We start from the raw sequence: 16,578 nt of genomic DNA on the forward strand, positions 1-16,578 counted from the left end.
TTCTATGATTTTGTTCCTCTTTTCACAACATTGAATGCATAATGGAGGTAAGAATTTAGTGTTCGATACCTCTTTATAAATCCTTTAAAATAATCAAATACTTGAAGAAGCACTAGAAAGAGATAATCTTTTTTCCTTTTCTTTTGTTTTGGATAAGGAAAGCAATCGAAATTTATTGTCTTGGTCCCAATTCTTTCAAATTAATGAATCTTGAATGGTTCTATTCAACCCGATCAAAGGAAGTCGAATGAATTTGTTTACAAAACTATGGGATTCTTTAAATCTTTTGTTGTTTTTCCAGGAAAAAAACTAGCAATTGTTGATCAAACTAGTTCTCAGCATTTGAGTAATTTTTCACCTGAAAGAACAAGAAAAAATTTCAGGTTTTTGTCCAATAAAATGTGAAGCTATTTTTTTATTTTCTTTCTCGGCGGGGTGAAAATGGGGTCAGTTTTTACACGGTAAATGCCATTAGTTTGCTAACTAACAACAAACCCAACAAAATTGGGTGGAGTTATCATGATATATCCGTGAGTTCAATGCATTAGCAGTTTTGATTTTAGCTTTGGTTTGGCCATGGATGGTAGAGAAGAGCTATGAGAGAGAAGAGGAAAGAGAGCAAAGAGGACAAAGAAGGCGGGTTTTATTTAACTAGCAGAAAGACATAAAAGTCCATTTCATTATTCTTGCTTAATGTATTGACAAGGGTAATTTAGGAAATTAAAAGATGGGTACATTGCTATCCTACAACCTTCATGTTGTAGGATAGCAAAACCCTATATGTATATATATAAAACAAAACAGGTTTCTATATAACATAAATTTTTACAATAACACAAGTTAATAATATACATAAGGCGGGAGAGTGATACGAAACATAGCTATGAAAACTTACATGACTTAAAGACGGAGAGTTTTTTCCCTTTTGGGGGACCCCAAAAAACTATTTCTCACACTTGGAAGATTGTTGAAAAACTAGTACTATTTTTCAATAGAGATTTATATTACAAAGGTTTGGATTGGGAAAAGGAGTTGAGGCATTTGATGAAAGGGAAGGGGAATATGAATTTCTTTGGTGTTTGGTGTTTGGTGCTTGTATGTGTTGTTGATGATCTCTTCCGTCTACATAGATGTCCTTTATTTATAGGAGCTTCCGGACTTCAACTTCGGACTTCAAATTGTTCGAAGAATCTTTCTGATTTCAGCTGGGTGCGCTTCGGGCTCCATCGTCACGTGAAATTTTCAGAAGAGCCTTTGCATTATTGTCCTTGCTGGTCCTGTAGCTGCTTTATTAAAGCTACTTTTATCAAAGTTGTTTTCATCCGTCTTTATTCTTTTTTCAACGAATCTGCTTTTTTCTTTGTCTTGGATGTCATGATTATATGTCTATCAGCCATGTCTATCAGTCCTTTTTTACGTGTCGAGATTGTGTAGTGCAATAGAATCAAAACTCATCCCCGAGTCGACGTCGTTTGGATCTTGTGAATCTTTTTCATTTGGTATCAGAGCTAATTTTTCTAATCCTATTTCATTTATTAGTTCTTCTTCTTCTGAATCTGATGAGTCTGTTTTAACTTTTTCTGTCTTATTATTTATTCTTTTGGACACGTATTTACTAAATGTTCTATACTTCCTCACGTAAAACATTCTAATTTGTTTTTATAATTTCTTTCTGTTCTATATTTTCTCACATGTTTATTTCTATCTAAATAAGGGGCTGACTTTCTAAGATAATATTTCTTTTTATTATAGCTTCTATTGTATTGTGGTTTATGTTTCCTATATTTCTTCCTCTTATAATTATCCTTATCGTAACTTTGAGTGGTGTATACAACATTTTTATAAAAACTCATTTCATTTTATTTTAATTGTTTTTATATTTGTATATGCGAACACTTTTCATGTAATATTTCCAATTATATGTTGTATTTTATGTCCTATTGACCATCTTGCATTAGGATGTTGTATTACTCCTTCTGTATTACTCTCCCAGTTATGTATATTATTAACTTGTGTTATTGTAAAAATCTATGTTATATAGATCTATATTTAAGTAATTTCTTGTTATTACGGATCTGTTACTCTTAGTATATGGTTATTCTCTTAATTTCTTAATAAACTCAATGGATTAACCTGTAAATTCCTAGGTGATGAGAGGCCATTAAAATGTCCAAAGATGATAAAGGACGAAATGTTGGCCATGTCCAGGGTGTGGTTAAAGAAGAGAGTTATTAAGAACAAAGATTAAGAGAAAGAGATGAACAGTGTAACAAGATTCATGACTGGACAATATCCAGATTATTATTAAAAAAAAAAAAGGGAGATAAACAGAAACTTAGATAAAACTACATGGCCAATATATATATAAAATGTCCAAAGATGATAAAGGACGAAATGTTGGCCATGTCCAAGGTGTGGTTAAAGAAGAGAGTTATTAAGAACAAAGATTAAGAGAAAGAAATGAACAGTGTAACAAGATTCATGACTGGACAGAGTCCAGATTATTATTAAAAAAAAAAAGGGAGATAAACAGAAACTTATCTAAAACTACATGGCCAATATATATATATTACTACTATATATAAGAGAGAATCTCAAAGTTTTTTAGTCTTCACATGAATTTTTTTGTCCATTTTACACTTACTTGATGCTTTAATTACCTTGCAAGTTCTTATCCATTTAGGTAAATTTGAATAACTATATGGGTTCTTATGCTACAAGGAGTGATGATGTGGAAAAGTGATATTGACACCACAAAAGATCTATTTATTCAACCAAATTTAAAATTGATCAAAAAATTATTGTCTTTCTTTTATGTGGAGATAATTATTAAATTTGTTTCAAATTATGTTTTCCAATGAAATTTATTATAGCCAAATAAAAATGCTATCTTGACATTCCCTTTCTACGTTAGTACATTCTTAATTATTTAATTTAAATTATTTCTCATATATAACTAAAAATATTTCAACAAAGTAATTTAAAAATATAGTTAAGCTCTCTGAATAATAATACTAATAATAATAATAATACTAATAATTTCAAACGAGAGTGATTTTTTTTCACATTTTTGGATATTGGAATGTTTTACAAAAAATGAGATAATCAACATTTTATATAATTTACGACAAATGGTTAGTTAAACATATACTAAACTACATCGTTTAAGAAATCAGAATATAGATTTCTTAAAAAGTTAAATTAAATTAAGAACAATTAGAAAATACATCATTTCTTAAGGACGGTGAAAGACTAAAGTAAGAAAATAAATAATTTCATTTACTTTTCAATTTCTTTTGTATGATTTAATTTGAAGGAACATCTAAAAAAGCATTTTGTCGTTTCAATTTAAAAGTTATATTTATTTATAAATTAACATCATTGACGTTATCATACAACAATTTGTAACAATAAGGATTTTTTATATTACTTGAATACCGTAATTATTTGTTTCTTTCAAAAATGGGTTAACCAATATCAGTTTAATTGAAAGAAATTAAGTTAATCTGACATAAGGTAAAATTCAATTTGAATCATTAAGAACTTTAATCTAAAGAAAATTCAGTTAAATAAAAAGGAGAAGAGTTTGGCGCGTGCATTTGTTTGAAAATAAAAAGGTGGTATAAATATACTCTAAGGAAAATGTTGTTTTTTAACTTACAATTTTTTATATGATTTAATATTCTAGCAATATCGGGAAATTATTGAACCACCTTTACAAATGATAAAATATTAAAAAAAATAGAGTAGCAAAAAAAACACATAAAAAAGCTGCAAATATAAATTTTAAAGTAGGTTGCGCCCGGGCTTAGTACGGGCCAAATGCCACTAGTGTGTGTGTGTGTGTGTGTATATATATACAGGGGCGGAGCCAGCCCTTCGGGTGTGTGTTCGGCCAAACCAGTAGCTTTTGTCCGAATCATATATTTGTATTAAATTTTTTGTCAAATATGTACAATTTATTAATTAAGAACCCAGTAACTTTAAAGAATTAGAACCCCGAACCTACAAGTTTCGAATCCTGGCTCCGTCTCTCTGTGTGTATATATATATAGGATAGAAATGTACCCATCTTTTAATTTTCTAAATTACCCCTGTCAATACATTAAGCAAGAATAATGAAAGGGACTTTTATGTCTTTCTGCTAGATAAATAAAACCCAGTTCTCTTTGTCCTCTTCGCTTCCCTCTTTCCTCTTTCTCTGCAGTTCCTTCTCTACCATCCATGGCCAAACCAAAGCTAAAATCAAACTGGTAATGCATTGAACTCACGGTATATCATGATAACTCCACCCAATTTTGTTGGGTTTATTATTAGTTAGCAAACTAATGGCATTAACTGTGTAAAATCTAGACCCCATTTCACCCTACTGAGAAAGAAAATGAAAAAATAGCTTCACATTTTATTGGACAAAAATCTGAATTTTTTTCGTCCTTTTAGGTGAAAAATTACTCAAATGCTGAGAACTAGTTTGATCGACAATTGCTAGTTTTTTTTTTTTTTTTTTTTTCTGGAAAAACAAGAAAAGATTTAAAGAATCCCATAGTTTTGTAAACAAATTCATTCGACTTCCTTTGATCGGGTTGAATAGAACCATTCAAGATTCATTAATTTGAAAGAATTGGGACCAAGACAATAAATTTCAGATTGTTTTCCTTATCCAAAATAGAAAAAGAAAAGGAAAAAAGATTATCTCTTTCTAGTGCTTCTTCAAGTATTTGATTATTTTAAAGGATTTATAAAGAGGTATCAGAACACTAAATTCTTACCTCCATTATGCATTCAATGTTGGGAAAAGAGGAATAAAATCATAGAATTTTAGGGAAGAAGAGTGGGTGCTTCATCAGAGCAAGAGGGGAGGAACTGCGAAGACAGTGAAGGGGATGGATTGGGAGGGTTTTAAGAGTCCGGAACCAAAATGCCCCAAAAAAAATCATTTTGAACTAAAATATCCCAACAAAAAAAAAATGTTACAAAAGTACCTTTTACTGCGCTAAAGCACTTAACCGTAACGGCCCCGTTAAGTGCTTTAGCGCATTATTTTACTGCGCTATAGCAATTTCTCTCTCCGCTATAGCGCAGTATATCGCTCCACCATTTTCCACAAACGACCTCTTATTACGTTTTCACTCCTTTTTACGTAGTTTAGCCGTATATTAATCATGCTTTGAGACTCCGGAACTTCAATATTTTATATAGAATCCTACTTATATTTGTACAATTAATAAGATAGGCTCAATACATCAAGAATACGCAATACTTTGGATTGTCGTTTTAGTGGTTGAAAAGTGCTCGAAGTTCTTTTTTGTTTGAAGACTTGTAATCATTAGCTTTACGTTATTAATCTTTTAGGGTTTCGTCTTATTTTTAAATTAATGCTTAACTTTATTTCGAATGTGTCACGTTTTTTTTTATTATCAATTTAGGATGTGAAACTATAAACAATAATAAAGATTAAGATAATATTTATAAATATGCAAAAAATATATAATATTTACGATAAATTGTACAACACTAATGTATATACACTATCGAGGATGGGTCCCACATGTAGTATGCCGGAGACTATCCCTAGGCCTCAGGCTCATACCATCCCCACCGCCCTCGCCATCGTCTCCATAGCCCTTTTTCCTCTTAATAACAGGGCGCTCCAAGTCATGATCATCTCCTCTTCCCCAGCCCTTGCGCCCTTAACTAGAATGTGCTTCTTCTTGGGATCTAGTCCGGCGCTCGGCACGCTCGAACCTCGGGGAGAGCTAGGTCCGGAAACTCGACCTCTTCCTCGTCGGGAGTCGCCCTTTGCGGCAGCGCCCGAAGGATGAACCTGAAAAGTATATAAATATTAGTACCATTTCTTATTTATATTGAATACATTAACGTTATTTATTTGATCAAACCTGTGTGTCAACGGGCACCTGAATGAGCTCCTAAGATAGGTCTATAGGCTCCTGAGATGGGTTTGGTGGTGAATATGAGGTAGTCTCCTGGACGAGATGTTGTTCGAAATCCAAGTAAAGGTTATAAAAATTAAACAAATATTTACCTTATATTGAATAAAATTAATTTTAAGTAAAAAACTTACATGCGCCTTGGTATTCTCATGAGAAGACACCTCTACCTCTGCAGGCTGAAGAGAATGCTCCTGAATGAGTCGCTCCTGTGGAGTGTGGACCCACTGGCGTCGAATCCTAAAATATGAAAAAAAAAATGAAATAATAAGTAACATAAATATTTAAAATAAGTACTTTAAATAATCAAATATGTATATTAAATGTTGACCTTATATTGAATAAAATAAATTTTAATAAAAAGCTAACTTATGGCTCGATAGTCACATGGGAAAACACGGCTCGGCGAGACCCATGAGAAAACGCACGAGTGGGTGGCTACGAGTGGACGACGGCGCCGAGATCCTAAAATATAAAATATTACTAAATAATAAGTAACATATATATATATGTATGTATTTAAAATAAGTAATTTAAATGAACAAATAAGTATTTTAAATACTAATCGGGATCAAAAACTCATCGAAGTCAAGAATCCTGGCCCCCTCTAAATTCCTCACAGGCCGCTCATCAGCTAATGAAGCGCGTAACGCCGCCCAATCAACGTTATCATGCTCCTCCATGTATGTATTCGGCTCGGACAGATGAAGACCCGGAGTATCTCAGCAAGTAAGAGCGCCGACGTAAACGTAGGTGAGTCCCCAGGTGAGCCGCCACCGGCCTGGAACGGCTGCGAATGGACTAGACCGGGAACGCCCTCTGGAATGGGATCGGCCTCATGTGCCTCATCCACCAGATGGTGTCCTCTACCACCAAGTCCTACGCGGCGGTCACAGCGCGTCCCTGCCCGGCCATGACCTCCTCCTCCGGGACCACCCGGTCCTCCCTCAGCGCTGCACTTGTTACTCAGCCTCCGGAACAGGCTCCTCCCTACGCCTAATCTCTCCTGCCTGCCGGATACCATCCTCAGATATCCGTACCATCTCCGCTGCAAGCCCAGGGTAAGGTGTTATACCCCATTTAAACGGGTTAAATTAGAGTACAACATATTGGTGATTCCTATTTTGCTTTATTTTTAAGGAGTCGCCACCTAATTAATTTAATGGTGAATTAGGACACCTATTTTATTAACTAAGGTAAAACCTAATTATACCTCCGTTAATAGTCTGCTTAATTTCAATTCTAGGTAAGGGTTCTAATTATCCTAAAGGGAAGGGATTAGGCATCCTTTAGAATCCGTTAACTACGGTTTACCGGCCAAACTTAGGTTAATTAACTAAACTTAAATATAATGCTTAAATTTTAAGAAAATGGCTTGTGCATATTACTAAGGTTTTAAAGGAGATATAATAATGCCGTCTAAACTAACCTATAGAAAAATATGGTAATTTGCATAAAGGAAATGCTTTTAAAATGGGACTTATAAATGCTGTTAAAACTTAAAAATGAAAATAGTAATGTTATCTTAAAATAAGACTTATAGAAAATATAATATTTTACATGAAAAGAAGCTTTAGAGGATATTTTGACATAAGACTTTCGAATATTTTTAAAGCTTTTTAAAATATAATAACGCTATCTAAAATAAAGACTTATAGCAAGTATATTAATTTGTATGGGAGAAAATAAATGTTGCTAAGGTTTTGAAAGATATAATAATGCAATTGAAAACAAGCCTCGTAAAATATAACAACTTGCTTATAAATAATAGCTTTTAGCAAATATGGACTTATGTGAAATCAATATGGGGATTTAGGAAACCCCTAGACTTACTTCTTAAAGAAAAGTGATGTAAAGGGCACAAGTTTCTTCCCTTTTATTACTTTTATTTTACTGTATACGGTTAAGATATATATATACAATCGGATTTATCCTAAATGTTATAAAGTATACTCGGATTTATATTTCCATATTAGGTACGTTTTACATTTTAAGATAACAAAATGAAACATATCTCTTTTGATGCAAAAGTATGTATTTATGTCATTTCAAAAACCAACTATTCTAGTAAAGATAGATGTTATAGGTAAAAATAAAAATGAGAATAAAACCTATGGAATTAATTATCAGCTTTCTCAAATTAACTACCTATTATTAAAGCTAGAACTCACTACTTCATTAAGGTTCACCTAAATCAACAAATAAAATGCCAACCATGCAATACAAATTAAATGCGTTAAAAAGAGTGAAATAGAGGACTAAATAAGGTAAATGGGTTCGGCCCATTTCGAGCTACTATGATCGGATCGTTTTTGGCACCTTTCGAAATTCGGGATCAAATGAGTCGGCCCATTTAGGCCATTTGTTGCGGATCTGCTGCTGCTGATGGGCCACGGCCCAATATTTTATTCCGTTTTTTTTTTTTTTTTTTTGTGTTGTGCGGACAGGGCTGGACACGAGGGGAATCATGTTGGGCTTTGGCCCAACAACGAATGCGGAAGAGGAACAAGTCCCTCGGACTCGTACGCGATGGTCATGCATGAAAGGAAAAAGGATTAGTATACGTTTAAGCACATCATTTCATCATTTAAACAAAGTAAGATATGCAAATCAAGCAAACACACAAAATAAACAATCTGAGACAAACAAGCCTTATCTGGGCAATGCGAAACAAGTTTAAGCCGAAACAAATTATTAAAGAGAAAGTGGACATTAACGAGTTAAGCATAAATGTTGTTCTCATTTTATTCCTTTTTACTTAAACTATCGTGTTGCTGTCCTCATTTTCCATTTTAACAGTACATAGGCAGTTAGATGAGAGGAGGGACTAGATAAGATTCATCATATGGAGAGGAGTGCCTCATACAACTGCCATCCACTTATAGGTCATTACCTAGTTTCAAAAATCATATAGCAAATTTCTTTCAATTCCATTGTATTACCCAATCCATTGACAACCTCATACTGATCACGGATAACTTATGGTCCATCCAAATAACATTAGGTCCAGCTAAGTCATGTCTAATGATCACCAGCCAAACTGATACATTAATGTGTCAAACATAAGCAAGTAAATGGACTATGAACACGTAAGACTAAACTCAAACCAAAAATATATTATTCGGACATGGTTTTAGACTGAGTTAACCCCAAAGCAAATCAACCTAACATGGAAGAAAGGTGGCAAACACCAACTGAAACAGTAATCAAAGTTAGTGGCTGTTGACACCCAATTTTGTCCCGCCTTCCCTAAATATTTATTTAAATTTATAGTAATTTTGGCAATTTAAGAAATGATTATTTATATTTCTATTATAATTATTGACTTTTACTAATACTGATATTTTATTATCTTGTTATAGTCACCACTATCACTATTATTATTATTATTATTATTATTATTATTATTATTATTATTATTATTATTATTATTATTATTATTATTATTATTATTATTATTATTATTATTATTATTATTATTATTATTATTATTATTATTATTATTATTATTATTATTATTATTATTATTATTATTATTATTATTATTATTATTATTATTATTATTATTATTATTATTATTATTATTATTATTATTATTATTATTATTACTACTACTACTATTATTTTGCTATTATTTATTACTATATTATTATTATTCGGATTTTATCATTTCAAAGATTTTTACCATCGTATGCACACGCACTACATTTATTTTCGCGCATTTAAATAATAGTGTTTATTTACTATTGGATTTCAAATATATTATCGCACGGCTATTACGACGTCATTTTATTTTGTCTAAGTACTAATAAATACATACTTTTATATCAGATAATATTTTAACACGCGTTGGTATAATTAATTAAGATAGGTCTATATTTAGAATTAGAAGCCCATCGTCACCTAAAATAGTACCCTACCCGCTAATTGCCAGCCCAATATCATTAGCCATATTCATCAGCCCACCTTTAATTCATCCACCAGCCCATACCCGCAATCCGACCCGACCCGACCCAATTGTCACCTAAACAAATGAAGCCTAGGGTTTTCTTTCTTTCATCAGCCGCTTCCTCTCTCTCTCTCTCTCTCTCTCGACTAAAGCGGTAAATCCGCAGAAACCCTCCACCCTCGCAGGCCTTGCACGGTTAATTCGGGAAGGGTAATTAATGTTCCATCGAGAGGGTCATGGGAAGAGGCGTTTCACCGAAGTTTCGGCTTTGGTTTGAATCGAAGCTTTAATGGCTTCTTGTCCGCTTGTAAGTTCAAATACGTGCTTTTATCGGTTCCTTTCACTTTCGAGTACAGATCTTAATGAATTTTGTCTGTTTCCCTTCTTTTTCTGATCGGATAGGTTAGAATACATACAAAAATCCGAACGTTTGAACCTTAACATCCCGCCCAAATTTTGAATATCAGCGAAACCCTAGAAACTCCCTATAAATATTCACTTCTTAATCTGAAAGAGGGAGGTCTTTTTTTTGGTCACAGAAATTCCCTAGAAATTAAGTTGGGGAATCGCACAAATCCCCTAAGAAAAGAGTTTTTTTAGCCTCTCAAAGTTCTTTGAAAGTTTTAGTTTTTAGTAGTCGAAACATTTCTTGTTATCGAGTCAAAATTCTACATCATCTTTTTTATTCACTGTGGTATTGTTCGAATCCGAGCATCGCAAGTTTGGATTTGATAGCGTTCGAGTAGATATCGAGACCTTCGTCCCACTTCGCTGCATCCGAAGAAGGTAATCCTTCTTCCTTTAAATTATTTCGCATCGTTTATATTATTATCTATTGTCTCTGTTGGGTTCGGCTTAAGTTTTGTGCCATTAGCCAGTTTTTTTTGTTATCAGTAGCGGCAGCTTAGTATACCTATTCAGATTTGTATTTGTTAGTTGATATAGAATGTGCTAATGTGGTGGTTTGCATGCCCCTGTCTGTGAATCTTCTCTTTTAGTTATCTTGAATTTATAATTGTTTCCCCGCTTAGCCATGTTCTAGGATGTTATTATGATAGCTTTCAATCGCTGGTCGAATATGCTTATGTGTGTTAATTGGCATCCTTATTAGTTATATTCATTGGTAGTTTCAAGCATGTTCAGGTGTATTAGTTTTCATCATTGTTTCAGGTTCAGCTATATTGTATCGCTTAGTTAGTAATCTAGTATTTATCATGTCGTTAGCCCAACTTTGTTATACTTAGTTTGATTTAATCCACGTTTAAGTATTACTGCATTGTTAAGCTTAGTTCATAAACAAATTTCATGTAGTCTAATCACAAGCTCATTTCCGGCATTTATTTATGTTAAAATTGAATTGGTTGTTGGTTCAAGATGTTAGACCAACCGCTCAAGTGTCATTCGAGGTCGGTATCTATGATGAGTAAGCATTCTATGTTGATTAATCTGGCTGTCATTACAAGGTTGTCCATTCTATAATATAGATTAAATGTTGATCGGTTTCGAATAATGTGGGCAGAACATATATTAGTCTAGCAGTCTATTGTTTGGTAGGTATAGTATTATGATTTGGATCAAATAAGTTAAGTGTGTTGGTACATTTAAATGATCATGTCTTATGTGCTATTTATAGCCCAAATAGTCTTAGATAAGTATAGTTTTGCTGTTGACTCGACTTGTATGATTAAGCATGCTTCCTCCAAGCCTGTGTCATTTAAATTTATGTCAAGTATATGTTGTGACCATACATGTGTGCCATAGCACTGGACTTAGGCTTATGGGTTAATTAGTGCCTTGAGGAATGCTTAACTGTCTAGGTTCTGTATTTAAGGTCCATCCATGTTAGTTTTTGCATAGCTGGTTCTCCTCTATGGAATTCTGTGGTGTTGCATTTCAGCTTAGACATACTTATCGATTGTGAGCATTCACTCTACCACTATTGATTCTAGCATGGTCACCCCTGTGTCATACTATACCTATTTCATCAATATCTTGAGACGATCTGCATCTAGTTGTGTTGTGACAAGGTTAATCTTCTACCCTGCTTCGACTAGCTTCAGTTAAATAGGATCAAAATGCTTTATGTTAGACCTCAAACCCGTAGCTATGCTCGTCCAAGTATTCTCTTATGTGAGATTATATGATTTATGAGTTTGTTCACAATCTGTAAACCTTTGTTTGCTGCTGCTGTTGTGGAGATTATTTGCCCGAGCACATTTTGTAATTGGTTTTGCAATGTTCAGTGATTGTCGTATGGTTAATTGGTTGAAATATTTTCCATACACTTATAAGCGCCGTTAAAAAGTGAGGTTGTATACCTATGAATGTGTATACATGAAATATACTCAAATATACATAGCATATATATAATCCAATGGTCTTTTTTGAGTTTATATCCTATATGTTTAACATTATCCATTGATCTTATACTAATTCCTTACCTCTCTTTTTATGCATGACAATCGCATACGAGTCTGAGGGACCCGTTCTCCTCCGCGTTTGGCGTTGGGCTACAAGCCCAACATGACTCCTCTATCCGCAGCAAAATAGAAAGACATAAAATTCCTGGGCCAAAGCCTAACAGATCGGAACGATTAGCAACAACCGCACTAAGCTAAAATAAGGCCGGCCAGCCGTAACCTAGCCTATGGATCTCGGTGGCAAAAACGGGCTGGCCCATTTGATATTATTTGGTCCCCTTTTATTTTATTTTTGTGCCTTTATTTTATATGATGCAACTACCCTTTTTTACTTTGTTTTTTTTTTCTTAACTTAGATGAATTCTAGTAAATTAGTGGGGTTAGCTCTAGTATAATGGGTAGTTAATTAAGAGAAAACTCACCATTAGTCCTATAAGCTTCTCTTATGTTAAACTATTTATAGCCTATATAATATTTATTTTATTGGAACAATTAATTTGCAAAGCTGCATGATTACATAATCAAAGGAATTAGGTTTTATTTTACTATCTTAAAATTTCAAAACGTCATTAACACGCAAATATAAGCTCAAGTATATTTTATAAATAACTCTTCAAGTTTGAATTAATCATGCGTTTTTTCTTAATTAAGCATAGTTAATAAAAGGTAATGAAAGGGAGAAGGAAAACTCCATCTTGTCTATGTTCCTAAACTGCAAAATCAATTAATATTTCATCATTTGAGTTGTTTTAAGTATTTATCAAAATATTGCATAAACCTGCATTTTCCTTCTGCTTATATACAAATTATTATATTTTGCGAATCTCATTTTATCTAGCATTATTATTTATTCTCATTTAAAGTCTTAAACCTTGTTTTAAATATAATTTAAAGACATCTTTTATGCAAATTATTATTTTTCAAATCTTATTTCAAACAACATTATTTTCCTTTAAAACCTTAGCAATAGTTACAAGCCATTTTCTTAAATTTTTAAATATTACATTTGCGTCTTTAACTTTAATTAATTAACCTAAGTTTGGTCGGATAACCGTAAGTTAACGGATTCTAAAGGATGCCTAATCCCTTCCCTTTAGGATAATATAGAACCCTTACCTAGAATTACACTGGTTAAGCAGACTATTAACGGAGGTTAGTTTTACCTTAAGTTAATAATTAGGTGCCCTAATTCACCTTAAAATCAATTAGGTGGCGACTCCTAAAAAAAATAATAAAACAAAATAGGAATCACCAATACGTTGTACCTTAATTTAACCCAGTTAAAATAGGGTATAACAGCGGCCGATTGACATTTATAGACATGTTTAAGCTAATATAGAGCAGCAGCTTAACTGACAGCCACTACATACATCTTTAAAGCAACAATCAACTCATTGTCCTTCTTAAACTAGTCAACAGATCTGTCGAGTACTCAAAGTTATGTTGAGATATGTCTAATTCCCCGAAGTTCAATTCAAATCATACTATCATAAATACTGACAGAAATTAAAGTATACTAGAGTGAACTCGATTATAATATTTAGCAACAAAGATGAGAACATGGGAAAGCAGAAAATGAGCACCACAGTATTTCATTATTTAGTTTAAGGCAAGCGGCTTTTGAAGTTTTGAATCAAGAAGAGAGCCTTAACCACACACCTGATGAACTAATTCAATACCTAAACTTTCCTAGATAATACATTTATAAGAACTTCCAGAACCAAAAGGGAACTCAGGAAGAACCCAATCATTTTAAGATTCACATGTCAATGCAAACAGGACAAGGGAGGAAACTGAAGCAATCAGGTCCTTTCTACCTTCAACAGAGAAGACTTGCACAAATTTGACCTCTTTCAACATTATGCGATGTAGAGACAGTCACAGGTCATGATTTTAGCAAACTAAACAAGATTTTAAGCATTTCTCTACATATAACTAGGTGAAAGAACTCTGAACCAAGAGATATCATGCTAAGACCAGATCACAAACTCATTAATGCTAGGATAGGACAGGAAACAAACTTCACATTAAAATTTTGCTGAAACTACTAATACAAGAACATCAAGAAAAGCCTAGCTGAAACCATATAACCTATATTAATACTGATGATGTTTTACCATGGACAAGAAATCAAAGATATGAAACCATATGACCAAGATAAAGGGCTAAACAGTAGGTGCAGGGATCCAAACAACAGCATAGACAACTAAACCCGAGTTCGTTATTCTCGTTCGCGGGTATAAACTAAGTCAGATTACATTCTTATAACATTTGAATGGGATGGAAACATGCTAGCATATATGGGCATCAGCACAATACATTATCGAAAACTAAGCGACTCACTATACTGATCAACATTTAAGCACTTAAGGGATTTCAACACACATTGGCAAATCTGTAGACTCACAGCCAAACAAAACACATATGAACCACTAAATTTCCACATTGTTCTACACTATCGAATCCCGAACTTCAATCTACAGCTAATATCACCGATTAAACCAGACAACCCAGCGTAGACAAAACTAAGTAACAAAATTAAAATATGAAATAAAACAAACTAAAAATAGAAATTATGCCGAAATTAAAGGAGAACGGAAATAAATAGATGAAAGCTTACTTTTTGTGGGTGCAGTGGACTGAAACTTCGGTCACGGATCTATACTCGAACGCAACGAGCCCGAATTTACTTGACTTAACCTGGATTTCAAATCACAATGAAAATAGAACGATTGCTTGACTGATTTTTCTGCCCTCTTTTCTTTCTCTCTTTTTTTTTTTTAAAAAAATCCGATTTCCTCACCGTTTTTCTCGATCCGAACTGAGGCGAAATGCCTCTGTTTTGCTTTAATAACGAGCTGAAGCAAAGGAAGGAATAGAAATATTTTGGTGGGTAGAGCTGTGAATGAGCAGTGGCCAATTCCAAAAAAAAAACCCCTCAAAATGACAGAAGAAACAAGTATTTAAGGGAAAGTTCTAGGGTTTTGGGGTTCAAATTTGGGCGGGATTTTAAGGTTCAAACGTTCGGATTTTCGATCAGAAGGGAGAGGAATAGACAAAAAACTCATTAAAATCGTGTACCATAAAGTGAAATGGAGCGATAAAGGAGCGGATTTTAGCTTGCAAACGGACAAAATCCATTAAAGCTTGAGATCCAAAGAATCAAAAGGAGAAAGAAGAAAACCCCCTTTTCAACGTTGAACTGTGATGGGGAGGTACAAGCGTTAATGCTATTCCCGAATTATCCATGCATGGTGCGAAGATCGAAAGGGCTACGGGATTTTGCCGTTCACGACGTTGAAAGAGACGAGAGAGAGAGAGGGGAGGTGAGAGAGAGAGGAAGAAGAGATGCGACTAATGGTGAGTGGGAAATGAAACCCTGCGTTTCATTTCCTTTTACGAAATGAACCGGGTCGGGTGAGGTGGTGAAATTTTACCGGAGTAGGTTTAGATAATTTTCAGTCGGTTCATCCTGGTATGGACTGGAATATGGGCTGGTAAAAAAATATTGCTATTAATTGAGTCTAGATTTGAGGTTAATGAATGAAAGAAATAATTTGGGCTTCTGAAATTAAGTAAAAGACCCATTGTAACTAATTACATAATAACGGTGCCCAAATATTATTTAATATAAAAGTATGTAATTATTAATGCCCGAAAAAAAATTATATTGCGTCGTAATAGCCATGCAATAATATTTTGAAAATTGACAGTAAATAAATGTCATTATTTAATTGTGCGAAAATAAATGCGACGCGTGCGCGCAGTATAGTAAAAAATGCTGAAACGATAAAAATGCGAATTATAATAATACTGGTAATAATAATAATAACTAAATAATAATAATAATAATAATAATAATAATAATAATAATAATAATAACAACAACAATAATAATAATAACAACAACAATAATAATGATGATAATTGATAAAGACAAGAATGGATGCGAGTAATAATAACGACTAGTGACCGATAGAATAACAGACACCAGATTAATGAAAGTTAATAATTATAGTAAAATATAAATAATTATTCCTTAAATTGCCAAGAATACTAAAATGTAAATAAATATTTGGGGAAGGCGGGACAAAATTGGGTGTCAACATAAGGCATATGCTCTAACCCCAAGATGCGTAAACGCTGTACGGTCACCAGTGCATTTGTGTTCACTAAAATTATTAAAAAAAAAGTTATTTTTTAAAACGTATCAATTAATGCAATTAAATAAATCTAAATACGATAAACTTACCAATGCCTG

This window comes from Lycium ferocissimum, chromosome 1 (genome assembly GCF_029784015.1).
Source record: "Lycium ferocissimum isolate CSIRO_LF1 chromosome 1, AGI_CSIRO_Lferr_CH_V1, whole genome shotgun sequence".
NCBI lineage: Eukaryota > Viridiplantae > Streptophyta > Magnoliopsida > Solanales > Solanaceae > Lycium > Lycium ferocissimum.